The sequence below is a fragment of the Oryx dammah genome, unplaced genomic scaffold (assembly GCF_014754425.2).
Source record: "Oryx dammah isolate SB20612 unplaced genomic scaffold, SCBI_Odam_1.1 HiC_scaffold_19, whole genome shotgun sequence".
Lineage (NCBI taxonomy): Eukaryota > Metazoa > Chordata > Mammalia > Artiodactyla > Bovidae > Oryx > Oryx dammah.
The window spans coordinates 41,936,010-41,950,544 of NW_024070203.1; the positions used below are offsets into that span (position 1 = coordinate 41,936,010).

The following is a 14,535-nucleotide window of genomic DNA, read 5'->3' on the forward strand; positions in this document are numbered from 1 at the left end:
CAATGGGGTACTTGTTCGTGTTCCTCTCACTTCCCTTTCTTCAAATCCTCCTTTACTTAGGACATCTTCCTCTCAAGACATCCTTGAAGTCATGTTGGGAAAATCCTGCCTTGTCTCCCCAGTAACCATCCATGTTCCTCTATATACATAAGTATGGGCTGATACCATCTAGAAATAGGAAAACTGGACAATTTATGCATTAGGACAGTGGATTAGGAGAATTCCACTAAAATGTAAATGATTAATAGTTTTTAATCTTCTGAACCCACCCAGCAATATTTTCCTGTTTTAACAAAATTGATGACATTTTAGGCATTTTTAGTCATTAAGGTATTTTTAGGTATTAGGTATTTTGAGGTATTTTTAGTCATTAAGAATTTCTTTCTCTGCTCCCCACCATCAGCTCTAATAGCAAATTCTTTATTTTTTTGACCACAGCACGAGGGATCTTAAGATTCCCCGACCAGGGATCGCACCCATTCCCCCTGCATTGGGAGCAGGAACTCTTAACTACTGGACCACCAGGGAAGTTCCAGGATGGACAATTTTTATAATACATACAGGCCAGTCCCTAATTCATTACTCTTTGTTTTAATAAAATACTCATCTGCCTTTTGCCCCTATATATTCAAAACTTCCCAACTTGTCAAAACTATATGATTGCAGAAAATATTAATGTTTTATGCCTAAGACTCCTCATCTTTGGCTTAACCTATTTTGTTCTGTTGAGCTGAATCATATAAGCGCCCATATCAAGCTAATCTACATCTAAAGTAAGCCTATCACTGAATTTTCTAGTTTTGTGAGCAGTATGTTATTAATACCTCTATCCTTATTCAGTTTAAATCTATCATTTTCAATAAAAGAATGTGATACAATTAGTATACTTAGGAATATCTGAGACAATAACTGAGGCATGATGCTCTGAAAAGGGGACAGAGAACCAGAAGGATTCTTAAAACTCAAAACTATGATTTAAATTAAAATTTTACAGAGACCTAGAAGAGAAAGTTGAAAAAAATTGCAGTGTAAACCAAAAAGGTAAAAAAAAAAAAAAAAAAACCAAAAAGGTGAAGCAGTGGAAAATATGAAAAAAAGATGGAGAATGCAAACTAAACTAAGTCCAATGGTAGCCAAATAGGAATTCAGGGAGTGAGGGAGAAAGCCAACTAAAGTAAGAAAAATTTTAGAGTTAAAAAGACATAAGTCCTGGGAATTCCCTGGGAGTCCAGTGGTTAGGAGACTGCATGGGGCCCAGGTTCAATTCCCAGTCAGGGAACTAAGACCCCACACATAGCCAAAAAAAAAAAAAGAGAGAGAGAGAAAGAGAGAGACATAAGTCTTTGGGCTGAAAAGCCATGCTACGATAAATAAAAAGAAATTTATGCCAGGGTATATCCTTATCAAGTTGCAAAATTCTAAGGAAAAAGTAAAGATCCTAAAGATTCTAGTGGGTAAAACAGGTTCCCTACAGAAGAATAGAATTCAAAGTAATACTAGATTTCTCAACAGGGTACCTGAATAATGTAAGACAATATCTTAAAAATTGAAAAGAAAAAAATGGTATGGATCTACAATCTGTATTATTCAGTACTGGGCAGCCAGACCAAGGCAGTAAGATTTTTTAAAGATAAGAAGTGGAAGGAAAAAGATAAGGCTGATTATTCGAAGGTAATTTAATCTTCAAATCAGTCAACTCTTAAAAATAATAAGAGAACTGAGCACAGCTCTTAGATAAAAGATAGAAAAGTGAAAGTGAAGTTGCTCAGTCATGTCCGACTCTTTGCGACCCTATGGACTGTAGCCTATCAGGCTCCTCCGTCCATGGGATTTTCCAGGCAAGAGTGCTGGAGTGGATTGCCATTTCCTTCTCCAGGGGATCTTCCTGACCCAGGAATTGAACCCGGGTCTCCTGCATTGCAGGCAGACGCTTTACCATCTGAGCCACCAGGGAAGCCCCTAGATAAAAGATAAATTTATCAATAGTGTTATTCTACACTTACCCGGTGACTCAGAGGTAAAGAATCCATCTGCAGTACAGGAAAGTCAGGCGGGAGACCCAGGTTTGATTCCTTCGTCAGGAAAATTCCCTGGAGAAAGGAAATAGCAACCCACTCCAGTATTCTTACCTAGAAAATCGCAATCCATGGGGTCACAAAAGAGTCAGACACGACTGAGGGTCTCCAGAACAACAACAACACTCACCAATTAGAAAATATAATTGAAAGTAAGATACCATTCAGAGCAGCAGAATCAAGCATAAGGAAAAATTTTTAAGTTATAGAGATGCAATGACTCCTTTGACACACACCCTTATGAAAAAAAAAAAAAACATAGAATCTGAAAACAATGAAACTAGCCCAGAGTACAGTGAAAAGAAATTTCAAACAGGGAAGGAGCTCATTTCAGTGCTCTGGGACCTAGGGAGGTGGGGTGAGAGGGAGGGGTTACCTATACTTACTGCTGATTCATATTGTTGTACAGCAGAAGCTAACCAACACTGTACAGCAATTATCTTCCAATTAAAATTTTTTAAAATAGCAGCCATGTGGCTAGACCAAGACATTAAAACGTGTTAAGAAGTGGATCACAAAGAGTCGGACACGAGCGACTGAACATACCCGTAGATGCAACAGAGAAGCAGAAGCCAAAGCAAGAAGACAGAAGCTTTCCCAACATCAGAGTTGTCTGAAGACCAAAAGGGCAACCTAGGAAGAGCTACAGTGATGAACACAGAAGCAACTGGGTGACAAAAGGAACTACATTAAAAAAAAAAAAAATTCCACTCTGAGACTGTAGTCAATGGAATGTTTCTCTTTTTTTAGTTGTCTGTGTATTTGGCTGTGCCGGGTCTTTAGTTGCAGCACTTGGGATCTGAACTCTTGCAGCATGTGGGATCTAGTTCCCTGACCTGAGATGGAACTTGGACCCCCAGAGTCTTAGGCACTTGACCACCAGGGAAGTCCCTCAGTGAGATGTTACACATCGAGAGAATGTTGCCTCCAAAGTTTATGTTTGGAAAGCAGACACTCAGGGGATGTTTTTGATCCAATATTTGACCCACTATGGACAGTGGATATGACCCAAGCTGCCACATAGTGTCAGACAAAACAGAAGAGGACTGAGTTAGCCTAGTGAGTCTTTCAGGGCCCTCAGATCAACCTGGTGCCAAGGCCCAAATAGAGTTAACCATCTAGAGAATGATGCTTTTACTCTGGCTTCTTTATGGATTGTAAGTCTGTCACATTTCACTTGTTTCATGAGCACAGTCTACAAGCCACACTAAAAATTAATTAGTGAAACAGGATGGTCGCTGTGATTACAGGACACAGAATCTAGAACCAGGAATGTAATGTTCGCCACAGAACTGTCTGGTGAGGCCACAGAGACAGGAGGAGTGCCTGACCATGAGAGGATGATGGTTTCCTGAGCCACTCCTCCGTGGTGAGCCCACAGGAAGAGAGGACTGTGATGCAAGGCCCCATCACAGTCAGCACGCTCTAGTCCATGTGATCAAACTGTAGAATCAGGGGTGGAGGCCAAGCTGATACATCAATCAGAAATAAAGCAGCTGCGACTTCCCTGGCAGTCCAGTGATTAGGACTCAGCGCTCTCAATGCCAGGGCCCAGGGTTCGATCCCTGGTCGGGGAATTAAGGGATCATCATTATTAGGTTCTGCTCTAAATTGAATCCCACCACAGTAAACTGTACTATATGATGATAACACAAAGGAAAGTTGGTCTCAAATTTAAGGGAAAATTCTCAAGAGAAATTTAGAATACACTCCAACATATTAAACAGAAAAGACAACTCCATCCATTGAAAACCAAATATCTTCTTACTAGTAGTATAAAACTACTTTCTGACTCAATAGAGTACTCACAGTTATTTCAGTGCTCAAATCACTTTACTGTATTATGCAGCAGGGCTGACACCACCAAAAACATCTTCTTGGTGTAGTTTTAGGTTTCGCCTTAAGGATCTAGATCTTTATATATATATAAAATCTTGCCTGGTCCCCATCTCTTTGAGAAAGATAAGCTTCATCTAAATTATTTCATCTGATTGATGATTATCATTTATAACTTTAATGCTACTTCTACCTTGGGTATTCCTTTGGAAAAGGTGTATGGATTCATTACATAAAGTATTATCTATCTATAGATTATAAGATAAAGTCAAGCAGTTTATTTGCTGATACTTTTTAAGTTGACCTGTCTTTATACTTAGAAATGTCTCTTAATAGTAGGTTTCCCTGGTGGCTCAGATGGTAAAGAATCTGCCTGTAACGCAGTAGACCCAGGTTCAATTCCTGGGCCAGGACAATCCCCCTGAAGGAAATTGGCAACCCACTCTGATATTCTTGCCTGGAGAATTCCATGGACAAAGGAGCCTGGCAGGCTACATTCCATGGGGTTGCAAAGAGTCGAACACGACTAAGGGGTTATCACTCACTCACATGTACCATTTTATTTATTTTTGGCTGAGCTAGGTCTTCATTGCTGTGCAGGCTTCCTTAGTCGTGGCGAGCTAGGGCTCCTCTCTGGTTGCCGTGCACAGGCTTCTCATTGCAGTGGCTTCCCTAGTTCTCCATTCTCTAGGTGCACAGGCTTCAGCAGTTGTGGTGCATGGGCTTAGTTGCTTCACAGCATGCGTGATCTTCCCACACCAGAGATCCAACCCATGTCCCCCAAGCAGATTGTTACCCACTGGACCACTAGGGAGGTCCCAGGAGTCTAGATCTTTAGAGCTGTGATTCTCAAACTTCAGTGTGCACGTGTCAGACCTCTTGGAGAGCTGGTTAAAACCCTCATTGCTGGACCTCAGCCTTAGCTTCTAACTCAGTAGCTATCACTGAGAGGGAGGAGAGGGGTCTGAGAATTTGCACTGCTAACAGTTTGCACTCATGTCAGGGCTACTGATATGGGAATCACATTTGAGACACACTGCCTTGGGCATCATTTTCTAGCTCAGAGAATACAGTGCACCCAATCCAGCCTGTCATTTCTTTGTAAAAATAGTCTTATGGTGACGCAGCCTCATTCATTTTCTTGTGGTCTGTAGCTGCTTTCTTGGTAAAACTGCAGGATCAAGTAGTTGCAACAGACTTTAAGGTCTTCAAAGCCTTTTTTGGTCTTTTACAAAAAATGTACTATTCAGTGCTTTATAGAAAAAAAAAAAAAAAAGCTCTGGTCTAATGCATCTTCATCTAACCCTAGTCAACCACATCATGTACTGGACCTGACAGACGACAATCCTATCAAGATATTGCCGTGACTGGGGCTTATTCACTAAAGATGCAATTTGATAAAATTTTATAATAATCTCAACTTTGTGTGGGTCATTCACAACTCCATATAAACTAAAGGGCTTTCCCAGGTGGCTCAGTGGTAAAGAATCCATCTGCCAGTACAGAAGACACAGGGGACCCACGTTTGAACCCTGGGTTGGGAAGATCCCTTAGAGGAGGAAATGGCAACTCACCCCAGTATTCTTGCCTGGGAAATCCCATGGACAGAAGACCCTGGCAGGCTACAGTCTGTGGGGTTGCAAAAGAGTTGGACACAACTGAGCATGCATGCACGCATAAACTAAAGATATTTGCTCAAAACCCTGCTTTATATTCAGGTCATTATTTTAATTCCTTGATTGAAAAGACTTTTTAAAAAGGTCTCCATATATGTTGGAAGATAAGAACTGTTGCAAATATGTTATCCAGTAACAGAGGAAAATTGGAAAGATAACAGCATTTATGATGGAGTTGTATCTCGTGCACATATACACAAGAAAAAAAAAACCCTCATGGAGTCAGAATTATGCTTGGAAATCAAAGTCACCTTTAAAAGATACAGAACACAACATTTACAGACCATGTTGGAGGCTGACTCAATGTGTCCAACACAGCCAATTTTCCCTTCAGTGTTCAAACAGATGGCTCATTCTTTGGGTGAGCACCAGATGAAGTAGTTGGCTTGCATTTGAGGCCATCTTGTGTAAAAAATACTTATCTTTAAACACTAGAATCACACTCTGCACCGTGAGAAGCTCACACTACAAGACACAAAGAATCTATGACCAATTTGGGAGTTGTGGATTACTGTCTCTCTTTGAACACTTAGTCTCGGGAGTACTAAGAGAAATGGTAGGCAGAAATGACTGCATGACTTCAATTCTCAACCTCTTTCTCTCTCTCTGGCCCAGTACATACAGTTGGATGTATAAAACTTGAATGTGCCTCTGATGGGACTTCCCTGTGTTCGTGAAGACACTGATGCAATAATAAAGGGCTCAAAGTGGTGCTTCATATCCCATTCTTGGGATCAGTTTCTGGTATTGCTCTGCTCAGATTACAAGTAAGAAATATGCTTGGGTAAACCTAAAGGAAAATGGATTATGTTTAAGCTCTATCAGCATTACTAATGGTACTAGTATGCTGAAACACTGTCATCTGTTATGTCAGGGCTTTTTAGCTTTGAATAACCCAAGCTGAAAGCTGACTGGGTCATTTCATCACCATCCACCACCTCTGATCCCTGAAGAGTTATTGTTGTTGTTCAGTCACTAAGTCATGTCTGACTCTTCACGACCCCATAGACTGCAGCACGTCAGGCTTCCCTTCCTTTACCATCTTCTGGAGTTTGCTCCAACTCATGTCATTGAGTTGGTGATATGATCTAACCATCTCATCCTCTGTCACCCTCTTCTCTTCTTGCCCTCAATCTTTCCCAGCATCAGGGTCTTTTCCAATGAGTCAGCTCTTTGCATCAGGTGGCCAAAGTTTTGGAGCTTCCACTTCAGCATCAGTCCTTCCAATGAATACTCAGGGTTGCATTGATGGTTCTCAACTTGGGACTCTGCTGAGCAGTGGAAGATGTTTAGCATCCCTGGCTCCAGCACACTAAGTGCCAGCATATGCATGCTCAGTCATGTCTGACTCTGCAAACCCATCGACACTAGTCCACCAGCCTCCTCTGTCCATAGGATTCTCCAGGCAAGAATACTGGAGTGGGTTGCCATGCTCTCCTCCAGGGGATCTTCCCAACCCAGGGATCAAACCCGTCTCCTATGTCTCCTTGCATTGGCAAGCAGATTGTTTACACTGAGCCACCTGGGAAGCCCCTAAGTGCCAACAGTTCATTCCATTACTATGACCACAACAAAGTGTGGGCATTAATCACGAACATGCCCCCAAGTGTTCTGATAACCCTATACCACTCTGCTCTTCCCCTTCCAAGAACCACTACGATGGATGTTACAGCAGCCCTGGACCAAGCTGGCAAAGTAGCCAGTTCTTTGGAAGACGTTTTTAGAAGACTAGATGTATTCAAGGTAAGATATAGCTGAGAAATTTTTCTATAACTCATAATTTGACTTGCTGACTTCTCCACTATTGAGCTGGCTTAATTTTGGAGTAATACATCCCTGTGATACTGAATAGGCATAACGAGTATTTTTTATTCCTGTAGATAATTGTGTTCATTTAAGTTAAACAAGCGTTCTGAGTCAGAACTCAAAATTCAGGAATTATACCTTTCTCTCTTCCTGTGCCCCCCATACCACCCCCAATCACCACACAAGACTTGGACTTCTTTTTAACTTGAAAGAATAAAAATATAATGGAAAATCAGGGTACCTCTATTTATAAACTTCACGTATCATACGAGATTTTTTTAAAAAAGAAAATCATATTTACTAAACCGTTAAATCAACTCCTCATAGTTCAGATGGTAAAGAATCTGCCTGCAATACAGGAAACCCAGGTTCCATTCCTGGGTTGGGAAGATCCCCTAGAGAAGGAAATGGCAACCCACTCCAGTATTCTTGCCTGGAGAACCTCATGGACAGAGGAGCCTGGCAGGCTACATTCCATGAGGTCGCAAGAGTTGGACACGACTTAGCGACTAAACCACCACCATTGATTTTATAGAGCACGTTTATATATTAGTTTTAGATGGACTTTTGGAAAATTGTTATGCAGGCACATCTCACAAATATATTACACTGCAGAGCCCTGGTATAATTATAAGAACTACCAACCAGAAAATCTTAACTGAATAAGACTGCATGGAGGCAACTATTAAAACACAGGTGAATCTGAAATCTAAAAAGTAGGTGGAGAATCAATCTGCTTTCATCCTTTCTCTTGAATAGTTCATCTGCCAAAAAAGAAGGAGGTAAAAGTTTATAAGAAAACTTTCAAATCTTCAGTTGAAACTGAAACCACTCCTTAGCACACAGGCACAGAATCTTTGTTTTATACAAAACTGTATTGAAAATAATCCAGAATATCCATTACATTTGTGTACTTGATAGTTACAAGTTACAATGTACATTATAGACCCCTGAATCTACAATATGCAATAAACTGGCAATATTTACTTTAATAATGAGATTGCTTCTGTAGAGCAAATGATACAATAAATGTTCAACTATTTCAAATGGGGGCTATTTCTATTTTATAGTCTTCATATGTCTTCATTGTTTTGAAAATGTAGACAACTGAAATTAAACAGTCAATACCATTCCTCTGCAGTAAGTACTAATAGATGTTACACATGAACCCACTTATAAAAGTACACTATGCTTTCCTTAGAAACAGGTAAAGAAAAATAACAGCCATAACTTGCTAAAAAGTCATGTAAAATAGCTGCCTTTCTATTGATGACATTTTTGCTTCTAGAGTTGTGAATTAATATTTTTAATTTGCAGAATTTATAAATATACAGAAATGTGTGACACCCATTAACCAAGACTCACAAACCAACATAATAGAAGTGTATGTAATAATAGAAGCTGTGATTTATAACATGTACCAAATAACAATTCAAGCTTATTACAACTATCAAAAGCTTTTTCATCCTAAAACATTTATGCTTTTGAATAGTTGCTAGCTTTAAAATGTTTACGTCCATTTTAAATATTCAACTGATTAATTATAAACCTTCTCCCCAGCAGAACCTCGAGAAAAGTTTGAATTATATTCTTACCCTTTTAATATCTTTTTACTTGGATTATGCCCTAGAGTCTAGCTATCTGGAAAATCCAAACATTTGAGGGTATATGTGTTGTTGAAACATTTTAAAATAGGTAATATTATTGGGGGCTGAAATAAAAAAGAATTTTAAGGTTAAAAAACTTGAAGTCTATAAAGAATATTAAAAACACATTAAAAATAGGCCCAAGGGCAAAATGAGTACACTAAAACCATACAAAACTGAGTAACTTATAAAACTGCAAAGATACTCAACTAACAATCAAACGTTTTGTATTGGGTTGGCCAAAAAGTTCATTCAGGCTTTTCCATTACATCTTCCAGAGAAACCCAAACAAACTTTTTGGCCATGGAACTTCAATTTAAGCAGTTTTTAAACCAGTTGGTTGGAGGAAAGGGGATTTCTTGAACTGAGAAATAAGTAACAGCTCTCACAAGACCTTTGATCTTGAAAGTACAAGAATTAAGTCATGGTCTTCAATCTTGGCTGTATATTATTAGCATCAGCCCCAAGTTGTTAAAAAACACCCACGCCCTTACCCCATCCCCAGAGACTGGTTCAAGTGTCTCAGGTGGGGACAGACAGGGTTGAGACCCACTAAACTAGATGCAAGGATCAAATGAAGGATCAGAGAAAGCAGATGGTAATCTGGGAGTCTGATGACCTTCCATGGAAATAAACTCATCCATGCTAACATAAGTGGGTTAACATAATATGAGTGACTAGAAGACTGAGACTGAGCACAGTCTCATTCTGGTTAATTTTTTACTATTAATTTTTTACTATTAATTTTTTATTGGCGTGTGTGTGTGTGTGCAGCACTCAAGTTGTGTCTGACTCTTTGTGACCCCATGGACTGTAGTCTGCCAGGCTCCTCTGTCCATGGGATAACTGGCGTATAACTGCCTTCATTCTGGTTAGTTTTAAATATCCCTAAGATAAAACTAATTCAACTTGCCACCTTAGTCCACTAGGAATTTAAGAACAGGAATATAAGAAATTTCCTAACAGGCCAACCTAGCAAGTCTATGTTCAGCCTTAGAGACTCAGAAGAGTTCATCTATCAGAGGCCAGTCCTTCCACTCCACTCTGGATCACTACTCACATCTCATTCTACATTAAATGTCTCTTTTCTATATCTTCTCTCTCAAGTCCATCCCACGAACATTTAAACACCTCAGTTTCTCCTATCCTGAAACACACATCCCTAGATCCTTCATCAACATCTTCACCCACAATGCTATTCTTCCAGCATCTCCTTGCTCAGTGTCCAACAAGCCCATCAGTGCAGCTACCAAGGGTGCTGGAAGTCTCCCCTAAAAAGGAATCACCAAGTCCTTCTGTGGTAACACATTAAAGAACCTCTCCGTGTCACCTCTTTCCCTGCCCACTGCTACCTACCCGAGTCCAAGCCACCATCTTCCCTCACTGCAACTGTAATAACACCCTTATAATCTGGTCTCCTTAGAGCCATTCTTCCCCCAGGCCCATTCTCCACATTGTGGCCTAGGTAACCTCACCTTAGGCAAATTATCAAACTTGCGCTTCAGTTCTTTTCACATGTAAAGTCCACTTTTAACAGACCTCATAGAATTAAGATTTAATGAATACCAAAAAAAAAGGAACTATTAATAGCAACCGTGAAGCATAATAAATGGTAGCTATTTTAAATTTGTGTGTTTAGTCAGTCATGTCTAACTCTTTGCAACCCCATGGACTATAGCCTGCCAGGCTCCTCTGTCCATGGGATTTCCCAGGCAAAAAGACTGGAGTAGGTTGCCATTTCCTGCTCCAGCGGATCTTCCCGACCCAAGTATCGAACCTGAGACTCTTGTGTCTCCTGCATTGGCAGGTGGATTCTTTACCACTGTACCATGTGGGAAGCCATTTTTAGTTTATTAATGTACAAATACTTAAAAGCAACTAAACTATTTGCATTATGAGAGGAAAGGATACTCAGGAACTAAATCAAAGGGCCTGGAAAGTCTTGTTTTATCTGGCCTCCACCAATAACATTTCAGTCTCATGATTCAACATCTCCACTGAGTTTCACCAACCAGAAAACACTACACATAAAGAGAAAAGTATCTTTTTGCCGCCCCTAATATTAAGGTTATATTTCTAATATAACTTATGGAGGTGACAAACCATCTGTTTGTCAACCCTGACAACACTAGGGAATGGTATGTGTGCTTAGTCACTCAGTTGTATCCAACTCTCTGCGACCCCATGGACTGTAGCCTGCCAGGCTCCTCTGTCCATAGGGATTCTCCAGGCAAGAATACTGGAGTAGGTTGCCATGCCCTCCTCCAGGGGATCTTGCCCACCCAGGGGTCGAACCCAGGTCTTCTGCATTTCAGGCAGACTCTTTACCGAGTGAGGGAACAGTATACTGAAGGAAAAAAGCTGGTCAATCTCTTCCTGTATCATAACTTGGTTATCAGGATCTTAATTTCGTGAATTAAGGTGAAAACACTAATTTTGAGTACACTTGCTACTTACTATCCAATCACAGAGCGAGAAAAAATTCCTGTAGGTTGTCATCTGAATTTCACTATACACTGTGTCCACAGGAAGTTAAATAAGACTAGTAGTCCTTAATATCAAGTACCACATGTATCTACATCCAGAAGTGTCTGTTGTTTACCGTCCTTACACTAGTTTTGTACTGAATTTGACTCTCAAGGGACTCTAAACACTTGGATTTCTCCTAAGTACGTGGGTGCATGCTAAATTCTTTCAGTGTTGGACTCTGTGACCCCATGGACTGTAACCCACCAGGTTCCTGTCTGTGGGATTCTCCAGGCAAGAGTATTGTAGTGGGTTAGCATGCCCTCCCCAACCGGATCTTCCTGACCCAGGGATCAAACCAGTCTCTGCCATCTCCTGTACTGGCAGGTGGGTTTTTCCTAAGTATGTGTGTGCGTACGCGTGCATGCGTGTGCACGTGCATGCGCGCTTAGTTGCCCAGTCATGTCTGACTCTCTGCAACCCCATGGACTGTAGCCCTCCAGGCTCCTCTGCCAGTAGGGATTTTCCAGGCAAGAATATTGATTGGAGTGGGTTGCCATGCCCTCCTCCAAGGGATCTTCCCAATCCATGGATCAAACCCAGTCTCCCACATTGCAGGCAGATTTACCATCTGAGCCACCAAGGAAGACCCCTCCTAAGTACATCTTGCTTTAATTCCATGTGTCAAGAGAATCTAATTTGAAAAACAAACCAACCAACCTATGACTAAAGGAACTTGATACATTAAAAAATAGGAAACTTTGTTTTACAAAGCTTTATTTTTACATACAAATTTCCTTAAAGCAGTACACTTTTCCTTTGAGTTTCTGTACTGCTGCTGCTTCTGTACTGAGAGGTAATAATTCTTTTTCCCATAGAATGTATCTCCTAAAAATGAATCCTGCCTTCTAGATCAACTCTTTCAGTTTGCCTTAGGGTTTCACTCTATTTTTTCATTCACTGGTGATGTCAGGATGACTGAGTTTTCATGATTCGCCTCTTTCTCCATCTTCTTTCATTTCCTACTATAATTTTAAATTCATTATATGCCACTTTCTTACCTACCAGTCTTCTATTGTTTTTATCTTAAGCTAAAATTTTCCTTTTGTCACCAATCACAAGATTCCTTCTTCTACTGAAAGTATAACTGGAACATTCGTTTGCAGACTACACATTGAGAATTATTTTTAATGTGCTGTAATAAATTATCATCCCACCTGGAATATTTAAACATGAGAAAATGGGTACTTACACCACTTACATTTTCACATTGGAAGTCCTTGTCAGAAGAGAATCAATTAGAAAAGAACCTCAGGAAACAGGCTGGCACAGAAGCCAGTGGTAATGAGGAAGCACAGAGCTAAGCTTCAATGTGGGCTTGGTTTAAGAAGGCGGCAGGGCAAGAGGAAGCATGAGCTTTCAAAGTGATCTGTGCTGAGACACTCAAGTCACCGGACTCGAGGCTGGAAGAGGGTCTGGATTCAAACAGTGGGAGAAGAGAGGGCTCAGCAGGGGCCCCAAGACAGACTGGCCATGAGAGGCGGAGCCCGGGAGCCAGGCCACCAGGCCTAGTCCCGGCTTCACTGATTACAAGTTCTGTGACCTGGGACTAATGAGTTATTAGTTTACCACTAAAACTCATACTCAGTTTCTGTCTCATTTTCACCCGTCTATAACATGGAGACATAACTACCTGCCTCATAAACATTAAGGATTAAATGAGCAAATATCTGTAAAGCACTGAGTGCAGTGTCTGGCACAGGACTAGTTTCTGTGAAACTGACTGCATGCCTACCGTGAGCTCAGTTCTAAGGGGGATAAAAATTCTCAGACTGTACATTAGATAGAGACAGCAAAGGAGAGGGGAGTCTCAGGTGATGATACAGGGAGACTGAGAAGGTATCCACACAAAGGGACATGGAGACAAGAGGTGAGTTCTTCAAGGGACAACATTTAGACAAAAATCAAATAGCTGAGGATTCAACCTCAAAAAAAAAAAAAGTCACATTAGGGGGTGATCAGAAAAGTATAGTGTTGAGAGGAGAATCAAGAGGGAGGGAATATTTGTATACTTATAATGATTCACTTTGTTGAAACACAACATTGAAAAGCAATTATCCTCCAATTAAATTTTTCAAAAAGCTAGAAGTTTTTAAAAAATTTTTAAAATGTATGGTGTCTCACTTGAGAATCAAGGACAAGAAAAGAATCACGTTAACCTGGTGGCTCAGCAGTAAAGAATCTGCCTGCAATGCAGGAGACACAGATTCAATCCCTGGGTTGGGAAGATCCACTGGGGAAGGAAATAGCTACCCACTCCAGTTTTTTGTCTGGGAAATCCCACGGACAGAGGAGTTATAGTCCATGGGGTTGCAAAGAGTTAGACATGACTTACTGACTAAACAATTTCATCTTATACTTGTAACACTATTGTATTTAACATTCTCCTAGAATAATTCTGTAACACTATTATATTTAATATATTAATATTCTGTAACACTATATATTTAACATTCTCTTAGAATACAAAAATCAAGATATGTTAAATTTTAACTTCAATACATTCCTCTCCTGATTAAAAATTAAAAACCAAATAACAATAAAATGAAGGAATGTGCCTAACATTAATCTGTCAGAAGCAAACGGCCAAAAAAGAAAAAAATATACAACCAGACATTTTTCCTGTTTGCCCAATGAGTTAAACAGTACCTTCCATTTAGTTTTACTGATTTGAAAAGTTCTTTGTTCATTCTCTTAAATAAATATTTGAGCACTAAATACCAGCCAGGTACCTCTATAGACGTTCTTGGTTCTCAAAGGGGAGAGACACTGGTACACACCATTTTAATCTAATGTGACACACACTACAATGCATATATTACAGGAGTACTGATCCAAACGCAGGAAAAGGCAGGTGTGCCGCTGAGAAGGAGATGAATGGAAGATGCCCGGGAATTAGTCAGGTAACACACCTGCAGAGCGCTAACAGAAGCTGCCAGGCATTGTGAATACAAACAGGCTTTGGAGTAA

At 40.2% G+C, this 14,535-nt stretch overlaps 1 long non-coding RNA gene across 1 annotated transcript; it reads right to left on the minus strand.

The window, feature by feature from the left end:
• Nucleotides 1–7,916: 7,916 nt before the first annotated feature.
• Nucleotides 7,917–14,375, minus strand: LOC120878626. The gene is made up of 2 exons (XR_005724594.1): nt 14,346–14,375; nt 7,917–9,104 (listed from the first exon to the last, which is right to left on the minus strand). It is a non-coding gene; the product is annotated as an uncharacterized LOC120878626 (long non-coding RNA).
• Between the last annotated feature and the right edge of the window lie 160 nt (nt 14,376–14,535).